Here is a 24,607-nt window from a genome sequence, read left to right on the forward strand (position 1 = left end):
AAATGTCGACTGGGTAGCTTGAACCGTTGCACAGCGTAGTTCATCTGGGCTTTCTAAATATAAAACAAAGAAAAAAAGGAGGCTACATGCACTTTCAGCTGGGTTCCAGGGGTAAACGGCCAGCATTGGTCTGGTCAGTGGAGAACTATTGGAAGGAGTGACCGCAAACAGGCATCGAAGGCCTAACATAATAACACATTGCTGTTGGCAATTTTAAATTGGTTCCAGGGGAACACGGGCAGCAGTGGCCTGGTCAGTGTAGTAGTAGTAGAAAGAACGGACCGCAGACAGGCATCGAAGGCCTAAAATAAAAAAATTGGGCTGGCTGTAGGCAAGTTTAAATTGGTTCCAGGGGTACACGGGCAGCAGTGGTGTGGTCAGTGGAGGCCTAGTGGAAGGAGTGACCGCAGACAGGCATCAAAGGCCTAAAATAATAACACATGGCTGTAGGCAATTTTAAATTGGTTCCAGGGGTACACGGGCAGCAGTGGCCTGGTCAGTGGAGGCCTAGTGGAAGGAGTGACCGCAGACAGGCATCGAAGGCCTAAAATAATAACACATGGCTGTAGGCAATTTTAAATTGGTTCCAGGGGTACACGGGCAGCAGTGGTGTGGTCAGTGGAGGCCTAGTGGAAGGAGTGACCGCAGACAGGCATCGAAGGCCTAAAATAAAAAAATTGGGCTGGCTGTAGGCAATTTTAAATTGGTTCCAGGGGTACACGGGCAGCAGTGGTGTGGTCAGTGGAGGCCTAGTGGAAGGAGTGACCGCAGACAGGCATCGAAGGCCTAAAATAAAAAAATTGGGCTGGCTGTAGGCAATTTTAAATTGGTTCCAGGGGTACACGGGCAGCAGTGGTGTGGTCAGTGGAGGCCTAGTGGAAGGAGTGACCGCAGACAGGCATCGAAGGCCTAAAATAATAACACATGGCTGTAGGCAATTTTAAATTGGCTCCAGGGGTACACGGGCAGCAGTGGTGTGGTCAGTGGAGGCCTAGTGGAAGGAGTGACCGCAGACAGGCATCGAAGGCCTAAAATAAAAAAATTGGGCTGGCTGTAGGCAATTTTAAATTGGTTCCAGGGGTACACGGGCAGCAGTGGTGTGGTCAGTGGAGGCATATTGTAAGGAGTGACCGCAGACAGGCATCAAAGGCCTAAAATAATAACACATGGCTGTAGGCAATTTTAAATTGGTTCCAGGGGTACACGGGCAGCAGTGGTGTGGTCAGTGGAGGCCTAGTGGAAGGAGTGAACGCAGACAGGCATCGAAGGCCTAAAATAAAAAAATTGGGCTGGCTGTAGGCAATTTTAAATTGGTTCCAGGGGTACACGGGCAGCAGTGGTGTGGTCAGTGGAGGCATATTGTAAGGAGTGACCGCAGACAGGCATCGAAGGCCTAAAATAATAACACATGGCTGTAGGCAATTTTAAATTGGTTCCAGGGGTACACGGGCAGCAGTGGTGTGGTCAGTGGAAGGAGTGACCGCAGACAGGCATCGAAGGCCTAAAATAATAACACATGGCTGTAGGCAATTTTAAATTGGTTCCAGGGGTACACGGGCAGCAGTGGTGTGGTCAGTGGAGGCCTAGTGGAAGGAGTGACCGCAGACAGGCATCGAAGGCCTAAAATAAAAATATTGGGCTGGCTGTAGGCAATTTTAAATTGGTTCCAGGGGTACACGGGCAGCAGTGGTGTGGTCAGTGGAGGCATAGTGGAAGGAGTGACCGCAGACAGGCTTCGAAGGCCTAACATAACAAAAATGTCAATACAATGGTATTGTCAGTGGCAGGCATTGAAGGATGTCAGCGCATAGACTAAACATTGGTGGAGCTGTGAGATAATTTTGCAAGTGGTAGAGCACTGTTTGAGCTGGGGGGGGGAACTGTCTTGTGGCCGGCGGTACAGGCCCAGGGCCCCTCATATTACAACGGTGTGTCTGACGTTGGGTGCGCACCACCACCGCCAGAGACACTTTATTGTACTAGGAGGGACCCAGTGGCAGTGCCGTCGACCAAAAGCGGGCACACCCACCTCTTCAGACAAACAGCACTCTCACGGGTGCTGTCGCCAAGTGTCGATACCACGACCCCGTGTGGGGAGTTTGGCCATTTAGTGAGGTGTAAACATGTCGTATGCTGGACAATCAGGTGCAGAAAATTACGAGATTGGAAAAGGCATTCAGAATAGTCCACAGGCAAGACCTTTTCATAGGAAAGCTAGGTGTCAGCCGGGCAAGGTGGGGCAAAAGATTTCGAAATCCAGTTGTGGTTCATTTTAATGAAGGTTAGATCATCTACATTTTGCGTAGCCAGACGAGTCCTTTTTTCTGTTAGTATTGAACCTGCAGCACTGAATACTCTTTCTGATAGGACACTAGCTGCCGGGCAAGCAAGCTCCTGCAATGCATATTCTGCCAATTCTGGCCAGGTGTCTAATTTTGATGCCCAGTAATCAAATGGGAATGACGGTTGAGGGAGAACATCGATAAGGGATGAAAAATAGTTTGTAACCATACTGGACAAATGTTGTCTCCTGTCACTTTGAATTGATGCTGCAGTACCTGTCCTGTCTGCGGTCATAGCAAAATCACTCCACAACCTGGTCAGAAAACCCCTCTGGCCAACGCCACTTCTGATTTCTGCCCCTCTAACTCCTCTGGTCTGCTGGCCCCTGCAGCTCGTGTGAGAACGATCACGGGCCTGTGTGCAGGGAATGCCAGAAGCAAACGGTCAACAAGAGTTGATTGTTTGGTTGCTAATATTAGTTCCAAGTTCTCATGTGGCATTATATTTTGCAATTTGCCTTTATAGCGAGGATCAAGGAGGCAGGCCAACCAGTAATTGTCATCGTTCATCATTTTAGTTATGCGTGTGTCCCTTTTGAGGATACGTAAGGCATAATCCGCCATGTGGGCCAAAGTTCCAGTTCTCAAATCTGCGGTTGTGCTTGGTTGAGGGGCAGTTTCAGGCAAATCCACGTCACTTGTGTCCCTCCAAAAACCAGAACCCGGCCTTGCCGCGCCACCAATTTCCAGTGGCCCTGGAAAAGCTTCCTCATTAAAAATATAATCATCCCCATCATCCTCCTCGTCCTCCTCCTCCTCTTCGCCCGCTAACTCGTCCTGTACACTGCCCTGGCCAGACAATGGCTGACTGTCATCAAGGCTTTCCTCTTCCTCAGCTGCAGACGCCTGATCCTTTATGTGCGTCAAACTTTGCATCAGCAGACGCATTAGGGGGATGCTCATGCTTATTATGGCGTTGTCTGCACTAACCAGCCGTGTGCATTCCTCAAAACACTGAAGGACTTGACACATGTCTTGAATCTTCGACCACTGCACACCTGACAACTCCATGTCTGCCATCCTACTGCCTGCCCGTGTATGTGTATCCTCCCACAAAAACATAACAGCCCGCCTCTGTTCGCACAGTCTCTGAAGCATGTGCAGTGTTGAGTTCCACCTTGTTGCAACGTCTATGATTAGGCGATGCTGGGGAAGATTCAAAGAACGCTGATAGGTCTGCATACGGCTGGAGTGTACGGGCGAACAGCGGATATGTGAGCAAAGTCCACGCACTTTGAGGAGCAGGTTGGATAACCCCGGATAACTTTTCAGGAAGCACTGCACCACCAGGTTTAAGGTGTGAGCCAGGCAAGGAATGTGTTTCATTTGGGAAAGGGAGATGGCAGCCATGAAATTCCTTCCGTTATCACTCACTACCTTGCCTGCCTCAAGATCTACAGTGCCCAGCCACGACTGCGTTTCTTTCTGCAAGAACTCGGACAGAACTTCCGCGGTGTGTCTGTTGTCGCCCAAACACTTCATAGCCAATACAGCCTGCTGACGTTTGCCAGTAGCTGCCCCATAATGGGAGACCTGGTGTGCAACAGTGGCAGCTGCGGATGGAGTGGTTGTGCGACTGCGGTCTGTGGACGAGCTCTCGGTTCTGCAGGAGGACGAAGAGGAGGAGGAGGGGGTGCGAACGGCTACAGCCAACTGTTTCCTAGACCGTGGGCTAGGCAGAACTGTCCCAAACTTGCTGTCCCCTGTGGACCCTGCATCCACAACATTCACCCAGTGTGCCGTGATGGACACGTAACGTCCCTGGCCATGCCTACTGGTCCATGCATCTGTTGTCAGGTGCACCTTTGTGCTCACAGATTGCCTGAGTGCATGGACGATGCGCTCTTTAACATGCTGGTGGAGGGCTGGGATGGCTTTTCTGGAAAAAAAGTGTCGACTGGGTAGCTCGTAGCGTGGTACAGCGTAGTCCATCAGGGCTTTGAAAGCTTCGCTTTCAACTAACCGGTAGGGCATCATCTCTAACGAGATTAGTCTAGCTATGTGGGCGTTCAAACCCTGTGTACGCGGATGCGAGGCTAAGTATTTCCTTTTTCTAACCATAGTCTCATGTAGGGTGAGCTGGACTGGAGAGCTGGAGATCGTGGAACTAGCGGGGGTGCCGTTGGACATGGCAGACTGAGAGACGGTGGGAGATGGTATTGTTGCCGCCGGTGCCCTAGATGCAGTGTTTCCTACTACGAAACTGGTGATTCCCTGACCCTGACTGCTTTGGCCTGGCAAAGAAACCTGCACAGATACTGCAGGTGGTGCGGAAAATGGTGGCCCTACACTGCCGGAAGGGATGTTGCGTTGCTGACTAGCTTCATTGGCCGAGGGTGCTACAACCTTAAGGGACGTTTGGTAGTTAGTCCAGGCTTGCAAATGCATGGTGGTTAAATGTCTATGCATGCAACTTGTATTGAGACTTTTCAGATTCTGCCCTCTGCTTAAGGTAGTTGAACATTTTTGACAGATGACTTTGCGCTGATCAATTGGATGTTGTTTAAAAAAATGCCAGACTGCACTCTTTCTAGCATCGGATACCTTTTCAGGCATTGCAGACTGAGCTTTAACCAGATGGCCACGCTGTCCTCCAACAGGTTTTGGCTTTGCCACGCGTTTTGGCCAAGATACGGGCCCGGCAGATGGAACCTGTTGCGATGTTGATGCCTGCTGCGGCCCCTCCTCCTCCGCTTCAGAACTGCTGCCGCCTGCACCCTGTTCCCCCAATGGCTGCCAATCAGGGTCAAGAACTGGGTCATCTATTACCTCTTCTTGTAGCTCGTGTGCAACTTCGTCTGTGTCACCGTGTCGGTCGGTGGTATAGCGTTCGTGATGGGGCAACATAGTCTCATCAGGGTCTGATTCTTGATCATTACCCTGCGAGGGCAATGTTGTGGTCTGAGTCAAAGGACCAGCATAGTAGTCTGGCTGTGGCTGTGCATCAGTGCACTCCATGTCAGATTCAACTTGTAATGGGCATGGACTGTTAACTGCTTCACTTTCTAAGCCAGGGACGGTATGTGTAAAGAGCTCCATGGAGTAACCCGTTGTGTCGCCTGCTGCATTCTTCTCTGTTGTTGTTTTTGCTGAAGAGGACAAGGAAGCGACTTGTCCCTGACCGTGAACATCCACTAACGACGCGCTGCTTTGACATTTACCAGTTTCTCGAGAGGAGGCAAAAGAGCTAGAGGCTGAGTCAGCAAGATAAGCCAAAACTTGCTCTTGCTGCTCCGGCTTTAAAAGCGGTTTTCCTACTCCCAGAAAAGGGAGCGTTCGAGGCCTTGTGTAGCCAGACGACGAACCTGGCTCCACAGCTCCAGACTTAGGTGCAATATTTTTTTTCCCACGACCAGCTGATGCTCCACCACTACCACTACCCTCATTACCAGCTGACAATGAACGCCCCCGGCCACGACCTCTTCCACCAGACTTCCTCATTGTTTTAAAAACGTAAACAAACTAACGGTATTTGTTGCTGTCACACAACTTACACGGTGAGCTATAACTTCAGTATGATTTAGCTACCCCTTTACAGGTGAGTGAGACCACAACGAAAATCAGGCACAATGTTACACACTCTGTTGTTGGTGGCAACAAATGAGAGAGATGCCACACACGCAGGACTGTCACTGAAGCACAAATGTAAATATTAATCTCCCACTGATTTGATTTTTTTTTTTTTTTGCAGGGAGACTTTAGGAAAAAAAAATAATAGAATAAAATGATTTTTTCAGGAAGAATTTAGAAACCAAATAAAATAAAATGATTTTTTCAGGGAGGATTTAGAAAACAAATAAAACAAAAAAAGGCTTTCTATGGCCCACTGAGTGAGAGATGACGCACACAGGAGTCAGGAGTGGCACACAAGCCCAGAGGCCAATATTTATCTCCCACTGATTGATTAATTGATTTTTTCAGGTAGAATTTAGAACCCAAATCAACCAAAAACATAAATAGGCTTTCTATGGCCCACTATTTGTGAGAGAGATGGCACGCTCAGGACTGGCACACAAGCCCAGAGGCCAATATTAATCTCCCACTTTTTATTTTTTTTTCAGGGAAAATTTATAAACCCAATAAAAAAATAAATAAATAGGCTTTCTATGGCCCACTATCTGAGAGAGAGAGATGGCAGGCTTAGGACTGGCACACAAGCCCAAAGGCCAATATTAATCTCCCTTTTTTTTTTCAGGGAGAATTTATAAAACCAAAAAAAATAAATAAATAGGCTTTCTATGGCCCACTATTTGTGAGAGAGATGGCACGCTTAGGACTGGCACACAAGCCCAGAGGCCAATATTAATCTCCCACTTTCTTTTTTTTTGTTCCAGGGAAAATTTATAAACCCAATAAAAAAAATAATAAATAGGCTTTCTATGGCCCACTATCTGAGAGAGAGAGATGGCACGCTTAGGACTGGCACACAAGCCCAAAGGCCAATATTAATCTCCCACTGATAAATTTATTGATTTTTTCAGGTAGAATTTAGAACCCAAATAAAGCAAAAAAAAAAAAAGGGCTTTCTATGGCCCACTGAGTGAGTGATGATGCACACAGGAGTCAGGAGTGGCACACAAGCCCTGAGGCCAATATTTTTCTCCCACTGATTGATGTAGTGATTTTTTCAGGTAGATTTTAGAACCCAAATCAAGCAAAAAAATAAATAGGCTTTCTATGGCCCACTGACTGAGAGATGGCACACACAGGAGTCAAGAGTGGCACACAAGCCCTGAGGCCAATATTTTTCTCCCACTGATTGATGTAGTGATTTTTTCAGGTAGATTTTATAACCCAAATCAAGCAAAAAAATAAATAGGCTTTCTATGGCCCACTGACTGAGAGATGGCACACACAGGAGTCAAGAGTGGCACACAAGCCCTGAGGCCAATATTTTTCAGGGAGCCTTCTAGGGCAGCCCAATGAGCTACAGCACTGAGGGGAAAAAAAAAAAATGTAGCTTCCACTGTCCCTGCACACCGAAGGTGGTGTTGGGCAGTGGAAATCGCTACAGCACAAGCGGTTTGGTGGTTAATGGACCCTGCCTAACGCTATCCCTGCTTCTGACGAAGCGGCAGCAACCTCTCCCTAAGCTCAGATCAGCAGCAGTAACATGGCGGTCGGCGGGAACGCCCCTTTATAGCCCCTGTGACGCCGCAGACAGCAAGCCAATCACTGCAATACCCTTCTCTAAGATGGTGGGGACCAGGACCTATGTCATCACGCTGCCCACACTCTGCGTTTACCTTCATTGGCTGAGAAATGGCGCTTTTTGCGTCATTGAAACGCGACTTTGGCGCGAAAGTCGCGTACCGCATGGCCGACCCCGCACAGGGGTCGGATCGGGTTTCATGAAACCCGACTTTGCAAAAAGTCGGAGACTTTTGAAAATGAACGACCCGTTTCGCTCAACCCTAGTGGAGATATTTTTGCAATAATAAATTGGTGAATGAGGTAGTGTTTCTTGTTTTTCTGTCTTTACCGCTTTCTTGTTATGTCTTTTAGATTTCCATTTTTGGACTACTTCAGATTCAGTGGACTACGTCGGATCTTCGTGGGTTTTTTGTTTCTGCTTTTTTTTTACAAATTGGTGAGTTTGGAGTCTTGGAGAGTTTTTTAAATAAAATTTGTGTGTGTACTTTATTCTTTTAAGTTACTGGGTTAGTAATGGGGGTGTCTAATCTACCCCTCACCATTACTAACCACTGGGCTTGATGCCAGTTGACTTTTCAATGCTGACATCAACCCCATAAACCATTTCTCCGATTGCCACCACACCAGGGCAATCGGGAAGAGCAGGGTCAAGTGCCAGAATTGGCGTATCTCATGTGCTGCGCCAATTCTGGAGTGGCTGTGGGCTTGTAATTTGTTTGCTTTACCTTGGCTGGTTATGAAAAAATAGGAGGGACCCCATGTAATTTTTTTAAATTATTTATTTATTTAATAGGTTAAATAAGCATAAGCACCCTCTGGTGCCACATGAAAGACACTAAAGTTTATTATAAGTCATTATTTATTACACATTGTTATTTAGTATATAATGCATATATATTTTATCAATCTATATCTGTATATAAGATTGCTGCATTAGTTCGAAAACTAGCTTTAAATTACATGGAGAATTTAAAGATGATATTAAAAACACATTGCATATGGATTACATACCCATGTCATACAGATGCTAGTTGAGAAAAATCATTGTACTCACATGGCACTCGCATGACACTCCCTCTACTTTTCTGGATCAACATCAGTCTAATTTTTTTTTATACACTTGTATGATTCCAGCTAGCATTTTCTGGACATGACAGGTTCCCTTTAATAAAAAACGTATTTGTTTCAGCTTCTCTAGTTAGTACTTGGCGCTTGGGATGAATGGAACACTCAAAAACTGATGAATGGTAAGCCAATGCAATGATCATACATTTTTTTCCATATTAAGGCTTTATTTTACATATTACCAATTTTTCTTTGGGGATGATTACCTTGAATGTACAGAGCAGGCACATGATTTGTTTTCTTTAACCCCTTAATCCCATAAGACGTACTATCCCATCCAGGTGACCTGGGACTTAATTCCCAGGGACGGGATAGTACGTCATATGTGATCGGCCGCGCTCACGGGGGGAGCGCGGCCGATCGCGGCCGGGTGTCAGCTGCCTATCGCAGCTGACATCCGGCACTATGTGCCAGGAGCGGTCACGGACCGCTCCCGGCACATTAACCCCCAGCACACCGCGATCAAAGATGATCGCGATGTGCCGGCGGTGCAGGGAAGCATCGCGCAGGGAGGGGGCTCCCTGCGTGCTTCCCTGAGACGATCGGTACACGGTGATGTACTCACCGTGTACCGAGCGTCTTCTCCCTGCAGCCCCCGGATCCAAAATGGCCGCCGGGCTGCATCCGGGTCCTGCAGGGAGCACTTCCGGGTCAGGATCAGGCTGCAGCTGCAGCTCTAATCCTGCCCGGCTGTATGTCAGATCACCGATCTGATAGAGTGCTGTGCACACTGTCAGATCGGTGATCTGTGATGTCCCCCCCTGGGACAAAGTGAAAAAGTAGAAAAAAAAATTTCCACACGTGTAAAAAAAAAAAAAAAAAATTCCTAAATAAAGAAGAAAAAAAAAAATATTATTCCCATAAATACATTTCTTTATCTAAAAAAAAAACAAAAAAACAATAAAAGTACACATATTTAGCATCACCGCGTCCGTAACGACCCGACCTATAAAACTGGCCCACTAGTTAACCCCTTCAGTGAACACCGTAAGAAAAAAAAAAAAAAACGAGCCAAAAAAACAACGCTTTATTATCATAATGCTGAACAAAAACTGGAATAACACGCGATCAAAAAGACGGATATAAATAACCATGATACCGCTGAAAGCGTCATCTTGTCCCGCAAAAAATGAGCCACCATATAGCATCATAACCAAAAAAATAAAAACGTTATAGTCCTCAGAATAAAGTGATGCCAAAATAATTATTTTTTCTATAAAATAGCTTTTATCGTATAAAAGCGCCAAAACATAAAAAAAATGATATAAATGAGGTATCGCTGTAATCGTACTGACCCGAAGAATAAAACTGCTTTATCAATTTTACCAAACGCGGAACGGTATAAACGCCTCCCCCAAAAGAAATTCATGAATAGCTGGTTTTTGGTCATTCTGCCTCACAAAAAATCGGAATAAAAAGCGATCAAAAACTGTCACGTGTCCGAAAATGTAACCGATAAAAACATCAACTCGTCCCGCAAAAAACAAGACCTCACATGACTCTGTGGACCAAAATATGGAAAAATTATAGGTCTCAAAATGTGGAGATGCAAAAACTTTTTTGCTATAAAAAGCGTCTTTCAGTGTGTGACAGCTGCCAATCATAAAAATCCGATATAAAAAACGCTATAAAAGTAAATCAAACCCCCCTTCATCACCCCCTTAGTTAGGCTAGGTTCACATTGCGTTAATGGGTTAACGCTAACGGACAGCGTTGCACGGCGAAAATGTCACAATTAACGCTGTGCAACGGGTCCGTTAGCACACCCATTGACAGCAATGTGATTTTCGGGTGTAGCGCATCGCTAGAGCGTGCCATTTTTGGCTCGCGCTAGCAAGGTGCCGTTCTTTTGTGGCGCGCCTCGGACGCTGCTTGCAGCATCCGCGGCGCGCCCGAGGTCCGATCCCCGATCTTCCAGAGCGGGGACGTTAACGCGACCACTAAACACGACACCTAAAAAGACATTGCGTTAGCGCAATCCGCTAGCGCTAAACGGATTTCCCTAACGCAATGTGAACCTAGCCTTAGGGAAAAATAATAAAATTTAAAAAAATGTATTTATTTCCATTTTCCCATTCGGGTTAGGGCTAGGGTTAGGGTTAGGGTTTGGATTACATTTACGGTTGGGATTAGGGTTGGGATTAGAATTAGGGGTGTGTCAGGGTTAGGTGTGTGGTTAGGGTTACAGTTGGGATTAGGGTTAGGGGTGTGTCTGGGTTAGAGGTGTGGTTAGGGTTACAGTTGGGATTAGGGTTAGGGGTGCGTTTGGATTAGAGTTTCATTTATAATTGGGGGGTTTCCTCTGTTTAGGCACATCAGGGGCTCTCCAAACGCGACATGGCGTCCGATCTCAATTCCAGCCAATTCTGCATTGAAAAAGTAAAACAGTGCTCCTTCACTTCCGAGCTCTCCCGTGCGCCCAAACAGGGGTTTACCCCAACATATGGGGTATCATCGTACTCGAGACAAATTGGACAACAACTAAAATCATTTTTGTGGGGAAAAAAAAGGATTTTTTATTTTCACGGCTCTGCGTTGTAAACTGTAGTGAAACACTTGGGGGTTCAAAGTTTTCACAACACATCTAGATAAGTTCAGTGGGAGGTCTAGTTTCCAATATGAGGTCACTTGTGGGGGGTTTGTACTGTTTGGGTACATCAGGGGCTCTGCAAATGCAACGTGACGCCTGCAGACCAATCCATCTAAGTCTGCATTCCAAATGGCGCTCCTTCCCTTCCGAGCTCTGCCATGCGCCCAAACAGTGGTTCCCCCCCACATATGGGGTATCCGCGTACTCAGGACAAATTGGACAACAACTTTTGGGGTCCAATTTATTCTGTTACCCTTGTAAAATTACAAAGCTGGGGGCTAAAAAATAATTTTTGTGAAAAAAAAAAAGAATTTTTATTTTCACGGCTCTGCGTTATAAACTGTAGTGAAACAATTAGGGGTTCAAAGTTCTCACAACACATCTAGATTAGTTCCTTGGGAGGTCTAGTTTCTAATATGGGGTCACTTGTGGGGGGTTTGTACTGTTTGGGTACATCAGGGGCTCTGCAAATGCAACGTGACTCCTGCAGACCAATCCATCTAAGTCTGCATTCCAAATGGTGCTCCTTCCCTTCCGAGCTCTGCCATGCGCCCAAACAGTGGTTCCTCCCCACATATTGGGTATCAGCGTACTCAGGACAAATTGGACAACAACTTTTGGGGTCCAATTTATTCTGTTACCCTTGTGAAAATACAAAACTGGGGGTTAAAAAATAATTTTAGCGAAAAAAAAAATAAATTATTTTAACGGCTCTGCGTTATAAACTGTAGTGAAACACTTGGAGGTTCAAAGCTCTCAAAACACATCTAGATAAGTTCCTTAGGGGGTCTAGTTTCCAAAATGGTGTCACTTGTGGGGGGTTTTAATGTTTAGGCACATCAGGGGCTCTCCAACCAACATGGCGTCCCATCTTAATTCCAGTCAATTTTGCATTGAAAAGTCAAATGGCGCTCCTTTCCTTCCGAGCTCTGTCATGCGCCCAAACAGTGGTTTACCCCCACATATGGGGTATCGTCGCACTCAGGACAAATTGCACAACAACTTTTGTGGTCTAATTTCTTCACTTACCCTTGGGAAAATAAAAAATTGGTGGCGAAAAGATCATTTTTGTGAAAAAATATGATTTTTTATTTTTACGACTCTGCATTATAAACTTCTGTGAAGCACTTGTTGGGTCAAAGTGCTCACCACACCTCTAGATAAGTTCCTTAAGGGGTCTACTTTCCAAAATGGTGTCACTTGTGGGGATTTCAATGTTTAGGCACATCAGGGGCTCTCCAAACGCAACATGGCATCTCATCTCAATTCCAGTCAATTTTGCATTGAAAAGTAAAATGGCGCTCCTTCCCGTCCGAGCTCTGCCATACGCCCAAACAATGGTTTACACCCATATATGGGGTATCAGCATACTCAGGACAAATTGGACAACAATTTTTGAGGTCCAATTTCTTCTCTTACTCTTGGGAAAATAAAAAATTGGGGGCGAAAAGATCATTTTTGTGAAAAAATATGATTTTTTATTTTTACGGCTCTGCATTATAAACTTCTGTGAAGCAATTGGTGGGTCAAAGTGGTCACCACACATCTAGATAAGTTCCTTAGGGTGTCTACTTTCCAAAATGGTGTCACTTGTGGGGGGTTTCAATGTTTAGGCACATGAGGGGCTCTCCAAACGCAACATGGCGTCCCATCTCAATTCCTGTCAATTTTGCATTGAAAAGTCAAATGGCGCTCCTTTCCTTCCGAGCTCTGCCATGCGCCCAAACAGTGGTTTACCCCCACATATGGGGTATCAGCGTACTCAGTACAGATTGTACAACAACGTTTGGCATCCATTTTATCCTGTTACCCTTGGTAAAATAAAACAAATTGGAGCTGAAATAAATTTTGTGTGAAAAAAAGTTAAATATTCATTTTTATTTAAACATTCCAAAAATTCCTGTGAAACCCCTGAAGGGTTAATAAACTTCTTGAATGTGGTTTTGAGCACCTTGAGTGGTGCAGTTTTTAGAATGGTGTCACACTTGGGTATTTTCTATCATATAGACCCCTCAAAATGACATCAAATGAGATGTGGTCCCTAAAAAAAAATGGTGTTGTAAAAATGAGAAATTGCTGGTCAACTTTTAGGCCGGCGTCACACACAGCGTAAAACAATACGGTCCGTATATTACGGCCGTAATACGCTGAAAAGTCCCGAAAAAAGTGGTCCGTAGCTCCTCCGTAGGCAGGGTGTGTCAGCGTTTTTTGCGCATGGCATCCTCCGTATGTAATCCGTATGGCATCCGTACTGCGTGGTTTTCTCGCAGGCTAGCAAAACCAACATACCGCTATAGAAGTGATCCATGTGTCCCAAAAAGAAAAGAAAATATATATATACTGTCTATATATATATATATATATATATATGTGTCAGTAGACACATATATTAGAGAGAAAAGCCGGTAATTCAGTGCGGTGTACAGTAAAATCACACTGACAGCTTACAGTAGAATAGGTAGAATAAATGTGTACACATAGAATAGGTATATATATATATATATGTCAGTGAGACACATATATGTATATATATTAATATTTATTCCAGCGCTAGACAGCTTGAAAGCCGGTAATTCAATTACCGGCTTTTTCCTTCTCCTTCCTAAAACCCGACATGATTTGAGACATGGTTTACATACAGTAAACCATGTCTTCTCTCCATTTTTTTTGCAGATTCCACACTACTAATGTCAGTAGTGTGTATCTGCAAAATTTGGCCGTTCTAGCTCTTAAAATAAAGGGTTAAATGGCGGAAAAAATTGGCGTGGGCTCCCGCGCAATTTTCTCCGCCAGAGTAGTAAAGCCAGTGACTGAGGGCAGATATTAATAGCCTGGAGAGGGTCCACGGTTATTGGCCCCCCCCTGGCTAAAAATATCAGCCCCCAGCCACCCCAGAAAAGGCACATCTGGAAGATGCGCCTATTCTGGCACTTGGCCACTCTCTTCCCATTCCCGTGTAGCGGTGGGATATGGGGTAATGAAGGGTTAATGCCACCTTGCTATTGTAAGGTGACATTAAGCCTAATTAATAATGGAGAGGCGTCAATTATGACACCTATCCATTATTAATCCAATACTAGTAAAGGGTTAAATAAAACACAAACACATTTTTTAAAATTATTTTAATGAAATAAAAACAATGGTTGTTGCAGTATTTTATTCAACGCCCAATCCAGTCACTGAAGACCCTCGTTCTGTGAGTAAAAAAACATAATAAACCAACAATATACTTACCCTCCGCAGATCTGTAACGTCCAACGATGTAAATCCTTCTGAAGGGGTTAAAACATTTTGCAGCAAGGAGCTGTGCTAATGCAGGCTGCTCCTTGCTGCAAAACCCCAGGGAATGAGGCTAAAAATAGATCAATGAGCTATATTTAGCTTCATTTGTGGTGAGGCGCCCTCTGCTGGCTGTTCATAGATCGTGGGAAATTACCTAGAAAGCCAGGGAGCTCTTAAGTCTTCTACTTATTGCAATGTTAAAGAGTAACCGTTGTTTTGATCTTTTTCATAAATCAATAGTACACGTAAAAAAAAAAAAAAATGTATCTAGTAAGAGAGATTTGCTTTTTTCTTCTCCTGGACTGAGCGTTCACTCTCCAAATTTTCCATTCACTGGTAAAATCTGTCTTCAATGGACACAGACATTCCCATTACTCAGAAAGGAGATGGCAGTTGGTTCTATAGAACTTGCAGCTAAATCTATGTGTCTGCCTCTAGCTCCTCCCTCGATAGAAATTTATAAGCACCAACTGTCATTTGTTATCTCAATAATCGGGTGCCTCTAGTAGTCACCTACAATCCAAATCTGGAGGTGCTAAGGGGAGCTGCACGGAAATTACAACCTTTACTACAAAAGATGCCCGCTTACAATCCATTTTTTCAGACCCCCCACTACTGTGTTTCAGGCAGCCCCCAAATCTAAGAAGCATCATTGTCAAGAGCTCCCTGTCCTCTCCAACAGCTGCAGGAACCCTTCCTTGCAACCAGAAAAAACTTAAAACCTGTCCATTTATAATGACCACGGACAAGATAAAGATTCCCAATTCACATCAGGACTACTAGATACCAGGTACTTTCAGCTGCGTCACTTCTAATGTGGTGTACTTAATTATTTGTACTAAATGTCCAACTGGGAGTCTTTATGTAGGGAAGACAGGGCAGAAACTGAGAACAAGGATGAACTCTCATCGCCATACAATAAGAGAAAAAGAATGGATCGACCTGTGGCAATACATTTTTGTCTCCCTGATCATAGCATAAGGGCTCTTTTCCATTAGCGAAAAACACGTCCGTGTCTCGCATGTAAAAACCAAGCTTTGGCGCCGGCACTTGGGAGCGGAGCGTGCAGCTCCATGTATTGCTATGCAGCTGCATGCTCCGCTCCCAAGTGCCGGCGCCAGAGCTTGGTTTTCACATGCGAGACACGGATGTGTTTCTCGCAAATGGAAAAGAGCCCTTATGGACATGAAATTACTTGTATTAAAAGGTAATTTCAAATCTCAGAGAGACAGCAACGTCTGGGAATATAAGCTGATGATGACCTTTGACACTCTCAGTGCAGGAATGAATATGTCGCATGGATTCATGTCTTTTTACATCAATTAAGTAATTTGCTCCTCAGACCGTGTGGGGGCATCATAACACAGAACCAGACCCCAATCAGAGGACAATAAAACATTCACACTCCTTATCTATGAACTGATCTAATATTTATGGACATTATTATTATTATTATTTTATTTTTTTTTATATAGCGCTAACATATTCCGCAGCGCTTTACAGTTTTGCACACATTATCATCACTGTCCCCGATTGGGCTCACAATCTAGAATTCCTATCAGTATGTCTTTGGCATGTGGGAGGAAATCGGAGTGCCGGAGGAAACCCACGCAAACACGGAGAGAACATACAAACTCTTTGCAGATGTTGTCCTGGGTGGGATTAGAACCCAGGACCCCAGCGCTGCAAGGCTGCAGTGCTAACCACTGCGCCACCGTGCTGCCCCTACATAACTATTTATCACTCACGTAATGGCAGTTTTGCTTCACATCACCTGTCCTATCTATGGCATTATTTCTGTGCTGTGTTGTGCATAAATATGTGATTCTTCAGAATTTCTATTAGTCTATGCCTGATGAAGGGACCGGACTAGTCTCGAAAGCTTGCAATTTGTTACCATCTTTTCAGTTGCCAATACAGCAAAAAGGACTAATAAAACGTAACTTTTAATACTCAAAAAGTAACCTAAAAAAAAAAAAACACAAATCACCCATGTGAAAAATAAACCATAACAGGGGCTATGTCTCTACCATATAACGTGATGGTCCATAGAGACTAGTGAGCCCTCTATAGGATAAAACAGAACTCGACTGCAATAACAACAGCCAGAATCCTGATTGCTGAGGCAGTGAATATGACAAAGCTGTGCCACCAATGTTTATATGTGGACACAGCAAATCTACTGCACTCAGTCACATAAGACCAGAAAAAACAGTCCTAGCTTATATTATAAAAAAATACTTGCTGGTGTTTAATAAATGTACATATAAATAAATAAGGAACGGTCTCACCAATTCCAAAGCGAGGGCAACGGAGCACCAGATAATCCCCTGTTAGGTAGACATCCAGGATACGAAGGGATGACAGTCCCTATATCAATCCCTATGGGGCTATAAATAGTCTATCCCCCAAAGCTCCTGCCCTTACAAGGGCAGTCCACAACTACCCCTATACATAAGAAGCCCTGCACTCTCCCTTATAAATTCGTCTAAAGATAAAGCAGGAAAAAACGAGAGGTTCCGCACCACTGTAACCGAACCACCATGAACAGTCCAAGTCCTGGACTTACTGTTGATCTGCTGTTGATATCGGGTGCTAAAGCCGTAGGAGCATGAGAATGTGCATATGAAAACAAAAAAAAAGCAGAAAATACGGCAGCACTCACCAATCTTCTGTGCAGGTAACTTTATTTAGTGCAATAACATAACGGCACGGGGGTGTATTCCAGAGGAATGTGAGGGCTGAACGACGGCCGTTTTGCACCTGGCTGGTGCTTCTACGGGTTCAAACAGTGGACGGATGTGACGCCTTAAGAAGAGCACGGAGCCCCGTGCCTCCCTCCAGCCCCACTCCGCCCACTGATCGTACAAACATAAAAACAATTAAAAAACAATTCGCTATAATGGTAAAAATAGCAACATTAAAATGCATACACATATAGCAAAAGCGTTTAAGTGAATACAATAAAGAAAGAATAACAAAAACGCTAAACGCCTCCATACCGTATATATCTGAAAATGCTGACTTACGGTGAAACCTCATGGGTAACCGGCGGACAATCTGTCAATGGCAACACTGTGTGTCTATCAATTAATCGTAATCTCTCTACCTACCTTCACCCCCCACGGAAGTGATACCACTACCATGAGACTAGCAAGATGTATTGTGGAAGTATTGACTCTATTACCCATATTCATGTTCCAAAAACAAGACGGGAAACAAATATTCATTTACAACAGTACGAACTAAGGGCTATGCATCACTGGCCCAACTATTCTCTTTATCCTTTAACCCCCCACTACCTGAATAGGATCTTACTGGCCCCAAAATAAACCGAATATCGGGGAAGCTCCACGACACCAGACCACAAACTCGTGTGTAAAACGAAGGTACTAGAAAGGACCGATGTACTCACAAAATATGCATGTCTTATAAAAAGATCGACATATCTACTCTCTCATTGAGTCCTGCAGGACCCGTCGCCACCGTACGCAGAATCCAATCGGTTTCCCGTCTCAGTAAGAGATTATGATGGTCACCTCCTCTTGCAGGTATTCCAACTTGCTCAATACCGGCAAAAGTCATAGCCGCTGCATTGCCACCGTGCAGTTCCTGCATATGACTGATAAGCCTAGGTACCCCTTTACCTGTAACGATTGACCTACAGTGCTCCCTGAAACGTATATATAGGCATCTGATAGTTTTACCTATGTAGAATTTGCCGCATGGGCACCAGATCACATATACAACATATTTAGTTTGGCATGTTATAAATTGCATCACCTTATGTTCTATTGGTCCAACATTGATAATTCTATTGGTGACATGTTGTCTGCAATGTGAACAGTGTCCACATCGGTAATTACCTAGGGGAGTGGCCTGCTCTAACCAGTTCCTAGCCCTATTCTCCGTGACACGATTTCGAATAATAATATCTCTAATCCGGGTACTTCTTCTGTTAGAGATTAAGGGGCCCCTGGCTGCCACTTCAGCTAAAGTACTCTCCCCCTCCAACAAATGCCAGTTATTCTTAATGGCTGTTCTAATCTGTTGGTCCATTGGGCCATACCTAAAACAAAACGTAAATCTTTTATTTGTTGACCTATCTGCGTTTCTGAGTCGACTCGTCTGATTCCTCATTCTCCTTTGTGTGTCCTGCCAGATATGGTCAGGGTAGCCTCTCTGTATCAGTCTCTCTTCTAACTCTAGGGACTGTGTGTGATAAACCCCTTCTACATTATTGGCGCGCTTAATTCTGAGTAATTGCCCATATGGTAATGCCCGTTTTGTATGATAGGGGTGATAACTATCAAAATGCCTAAGGGCATTAGAGGCCACTGATTTCCGGTATAAAGAGGTCTTAATTCCACCATCCTCTATGTCAATGGCCACATCTAAAAAGTCCAAATGGGTTCCTCCAAAGACTGAGGTGAAACCCATACCCATATCGTTATCATTAAGCCAGGTAACGAAATCCTAAAAGACTTTAGCTGATCCATCCCAGATTAAAAACATGTCATCGACATAGCGTAAGAACATCCGAATGTGTTTAAGAAAGGTGTTCTGGGTGGAATACACGTACCGCTCTTCGAAATGTCCCAAATAAAGGTTTGCAAATGTACATGCTGCCGGAGTCCCCATGGCAGTGCCAACCACCTGGAGGTACCAGAGGTCCAGAAAAGTGAAGGCGTTGTGTGTAAGGATGAATTTAAGACTGTGACAAATAAATTCAACTACATTACTTTCTTTCTGTGTGGTCTGCAAGATCTGGCGTATTGACTCTACGCCTTGTTCCTGTGGAATCCGCGTGTACAAATTAATAACATCAATAGATGCCAAGCTGTAAGAAGGTTGCCAAGAAAAATGCTGGATTTCCTTAAGAAAAGCCCCAGTGTCTTTAACCCCTTCATGACCGGGGGATTTTTCTTTTTTCCGTGTTCGTTTTTCGCTCCCCTCCTTCCCAGAGCCATAACTTTTTTATTTTTCTGTCAATTTGGCCATGTGAGGGCTTATTATTTGCGGGACGAGTTGTACTTTTGAACGACATCATTGGTTTTAGCATGTTGTGTACTAGAAAACGGGAAAAAAATTCCAAGTGCGGTGAAATTGCAAAAAAAGTGCAATCCCACATTGGTTTTTTGTTTGGCTTTTTTGCTAGGTTCACTAAATGCTAAAACTGACCTGCCATTATGATTCTCCAGGTCATTACGAGTTCATAGACACCAAACATGACTAGGTTATTTTTTATCTAAGTGGTGAAAAAAAATTCCAAACTTTGCTAAAAAAAAAAAAATTGCGCCATTTCCGATACTCGTAGCGTCTCCATTTTTCATCATCTGGGGTCGGTTGAGGGCTTATTTTTTGCGTGCCGAGATGACGTTTTTAATGATAGCATTTCGGTGCAGATACGTTCTTTTGATCGCCCGTTATTGCATTTTAATGCAATGTCGTGGCGACCAAAAAAACGTAATTCTGGCGTTTCGAATTTTTTTCCCGCTACGCTGTTTAGCGATCAGGTTAATACTTTTTTTTTATTGATAGATCGGGCGATTCTGAGCGCGGCGATACCAAATATGCGTAGATTTGATATTTTTTTTATTGATTTATTTTGATTGGGGCGAAAGGGGGGTGATTTAAACTTTTATGTTTTTTTTATTTTTTTCACATTTTTTTAAACTTTTTTTTTAACTTTTGCCATGCTTCAATAGCCTCCATGAGAGGATAGAAGCAGGCATAGCACGATCGGCTCTGCTACATAGCAGCGATCTGCTGATCGCTGCTATGTAGCAGAATTGCACGTGTGCTGTGAGCGCCGACCACAAGGTGGCGCTCACAGCGACGGGCAATCAGTAACCATAGAGGTCTCAAGGACCTCTATGGTTACCATTCACAAGCATCGCCGACCCCCGATCATGTGACGGGGGTCGGCGATGACGTCATTTCCGGCCGCCCGGCCGGAAGCGGTAGTTAAATGCCGCTGTCTGCGTTTGACAGCGGCATTTAACTAGTTAATAGGTGCGGGCAGATCGCGATTCTGCCCGCGCCTATTACGGGCACATGTCAGCTGTTCAAAACAGCTGACATGTCCCGGCTTTGGTGCGGGCTCACCGCGGAGCCCTGCATCAAAGCAGGGGAGCCGGCATCGGACGGTATAGTACGCCCGATGCCGGTAAGGGGTTAATATATGCAGGGATATGTTTAAGTAACGGGCGCAGCAGCCAGTCTATATATTTTGAAAGGGGTTCGGTAAGAGAGCCCACCCCCGACACTATAGGTCGGCCTGGGGGATTGTCGAGAGCCTTATGAATTTTGGGGACATGGTACCAGTGGGGCCTGATGGGGAACTCCGGCAGCAATTTGCCTGCTCCTGTATAGGACAAAACACCTGTTTCTACCGCCTGTCTTAACAGTGATCTGAACTCCCCTTTGTATTTGTTAGTGGGGTCACCTTTTAACCTTTGGTACGTACCAACGTCTTGTAATTGTCTAAGCCCTTCCGCGATATACATGTCTCTGGGGATAAGCACAGTTTTTCCCCCTTTATCAGCGGGTCGGACTATAGTGTCATACCACCCCCTTATATCTTTTAAAGCCCTATGTTCTTCCAGCGTAAGATTGGGTGGTGCTTTAGGGTAAATTAAAGCCTGAACATCTCTAAGCACCTGAGCTCCAAACAGATCGATAGGGTTGCCAGGGACTATCGGAGGCATAAATCGAGACGCCACTCCCCCTATAAAGGGTATAATAGGTTCTACATCCTGTGGTACTTCTCCACCTATGCTAAGTAGCAGTTCTGCCTCAATATGAGTGTCAGAAAGGGTATCCATCCCCGCCCCCGCCATGAAACCTATGGGCCCAATGGTACATGGTTGCTCTCCCTGTAAATTGTTTGTAGTAGGAGGACTGTTCGAAAAATATTTAAACAGATGTATTTTACGTATAGATTTAAATAAATCGATCTGAAATTCAATAGGATCAAAATCATTAGGGATACAAAAATTAAGCCCCTTTGCAAGTACAGATAAATGTGCATCATGTAGATCGTGATTAGTCAGATTAACAACATGCTGCGCGTTGTGATCTCCTAACGCTTCTGTCGCCACGATACAAACTTCCTTTTCCGTTCCTGCACAGCTCTGCCGTCTCTGTCCTCCTCGACGCGTCCTTCTCTTCCTTCTAAAGGGACGGATTCTTCGAGTACAGTTCTAACATCGCGACGCTCGACCGCGCTTCCCGAGGGGACCGCTCCTTCACTCAAACTCGAGTCAGACTCGGTGGTGACATAATCTCGTCGTTGTGAGGTATGACGTTTTCGAAATCGCTTCCTGTTGCGATTAGAATATGCTGGGTTGTTGTAATTTTTATTCTCAGCTGTCTGTTGTTGTTTTTGCCAGGTAAAAAATAGACCCTGATCAAAATCTTTTTTATCCCGTATATATTTATCACGCTTTCTTTACTTAGTTTCCGCTTGGATGGGAATAAGCCTAGTTTCCATTTATTTGACAAACTGTGTCCATTGGTTATCAGTTAATCTAGATTTCAACTCCGCTTCAGTTTTCTGAATATCAGACTCAATTTGATCATAATTACGAATATTAGAGGTTAGGACTAACTGTAGCAGCTCTTGTGAGCATTTGAGCATAATCTGCTCCCATTGTGCCCGAAACTCCGAGTCATTAGTAAAATGAGATATATTCTTCCAAACTCTTAATCCTCGTGGGACACGCCCACTTGCCACATACGAGGATAATGAGTTATTAGTCCAAAATAGTTTTACTTCGCGTTCAGACAGATTCAACAACTTGTATTCCAACGCCTTGGTGCTTAGTGTCTGTACTTCATCAGCCTCCTCACATTCCTTAAAATAATTGTTAACATCCACCCGGCCAGCTTGGAGACCTGTGCTCGCAGATCCAACTTCTGCCTCCATTATAGAGGTAACGCCCGTTCACAACAAAACTAGGCGTATAGTTCATATAGTCGGACAAATGCTTCAGTGTGCTGGGTCCACAATGAAAATAAAGCAATGGTATACCAAAGATAAAGCAGGAAAAAACGAGAGGATCCGCACCACTGTAACCGAACCACCATGAACAGTCCAAGTCCTGGACTTACTGTTGATCTGCTGTTGATATCGGGTGCTATAGCCGTAGGAGCATGAGAATGTGCATATGAAAACGAAAAAAAGCAGAAAATACGGCAGCACTCACCAATCTTCTGTGCAGGTAACTTTATTTAGTGCAATAACATCACGGCACGGGGGTGTATTCCAGAGGAATGTGAGGGCTGAACGACGGCCGTTTCGCACCTGGCTGGTGCTTCTACGGGTTCAAACAGTGGACGGATGTGACGCCTTAAGAAGAGCACGGAGCCCCGTGCCTCCCTCCAGCCTCACTCCGCCCACTGATCGTACAAACATAAAAACAATTAAAAAACAATTCGCTATAAAGGTAAAAATAGCATCTTTTTATAAGACATGCATATTTTGTGAGTACATCGGTCCTTTCTAGTACCTTCGTTTTACACACGAGTTTGTGGTCTGGTGTCGTGGAGCCTCCCCGATATTCGGTTTATTTTGGGGCCGGTAAGATCCTATTCAGGTAGTGGGGGGTTAAAGGATAAAGAGAATAGTTGGGCCGGTGATGCATAGCCCTTAGTTCGTACTGTTGTAAATGAATATTTGTTTCCCGTCTTGTTTTTGGAACATGAATATGGGTAATAGAGTCAATACTTCCACAATACATCTTGCTAGTCTCATGGTAGTGGTATCACTTCCGTGGGGGGTGAAGGTAGGTAGAGAGATTACGATTAATTGATAGACACACAGTGTTGCCATTGACAGAGTGTCCGCCGGTTACCCATGAGGTTTCACCGTAAGTCAGCATTTTCAGATATATACGGTATGGAGGCGTTTAGCGTTTTTGTTATTCTTTCTTTATTGTATTCACTTAAACGCTTTTGCTATATGTGTATGCATTTTAATGTTGCTATTTTTACCTTTATAGCGAATTGTTTTTTGTTTTTATGTTTGTACGATCAGTGGGCGGAGTGGGGCTGGAGGGAGGCACGGGGCTCCGTGCTCTTCTTAAGGCGTCACATCCGTCCACTGTTTGAACCCGTAGAAGCACCAGCCAGGTGCGAAACGGCCGTCGTTCAGCCCTCACATTCCTCTGGAATACACCCCCGTGCCATGATGTTATTGCACTAAATAAAGTTACCTGCACAGAAGATTGGTGAGTACTGCCGTATTTTATGCTTTTTTTCCTAAATATTTTTCTATCCACTGGCTAACAAGGTACCAAGAGATATATCTTTCCTGTATCATTTCTTATCTCAGTAATGTGAAAATCTGGATTGTGAGAGTGAAAGCTCAGTACAGGAGGAGAAAGAAGCAGATTTTTGTGATAAAATATATTACAAAGTAATAATAACAATAACAATCCATCTGCTGCCTGTAATTTTCATGGGCCAAAAACCATGACATATGAACCATCCCATAGATTATATTGGGTAAGTGTTCTATTTGTAAAAAAAAAAACCTTAGATTAAATAGGTAAGTGAATTAGGCCCTCATCTACCTCATTTCCATCAGTGACCTTCCGCTTTTGCTACAAGGAATTTGTACACATTATTAGACTGTGTGCACAAGTTGCATTTTTGCTGCATTTTTTCAGTGCAGATTTGTCACAAAACCTGAAGGATTTCCTGATGCCAGCAAAGTGAATGAGAATCCTGAAGTCTCATGCACACGTTGCTTATTTGTGACTTGCAGATTTGGTGCAAATTCAAAACTACAGTATGTCAATCATTTCAGTGTGTTTGCTACAGATTTTACCCATATAAATAGTATAAATAGTATACAATAAACTCCCTCTACTGGTAGATCCACGTGTAATACAACTTCAAGGCAGTTGCTTGCAACCTCCACCAGGGGGCGCAGGTAAGGGGAAAAGGTAGCACTCAGCATGTAGCACCACAGTGCAAAGTGAGGAGTGCCACTAAGAGGCGACAGAGTAGTCGGACAGGTCGATCAGAAACAAACAGGAAGACGAAGTACCAGCAAAGTCACAGCAAAGCATGTGGTCAGAGACAAGCCAGAAATTGGAACCAGACA

This window comes from Ranitomeya imitator, chromosome 5 (assembly GCF_032444005.1).
Source record: "Ranitomeya imitator isolate aRanImi1 chromosome 5, aRanImi1.pri, whole genome shotgun sequence".
In the NCBI taxonomy this organism is placed as follows: Eukaryota; Metazoa; Chordata; class Amphibia; order Anura; family Dendrobatidae; genus Ranitomeya; species Ranitomeya imitator.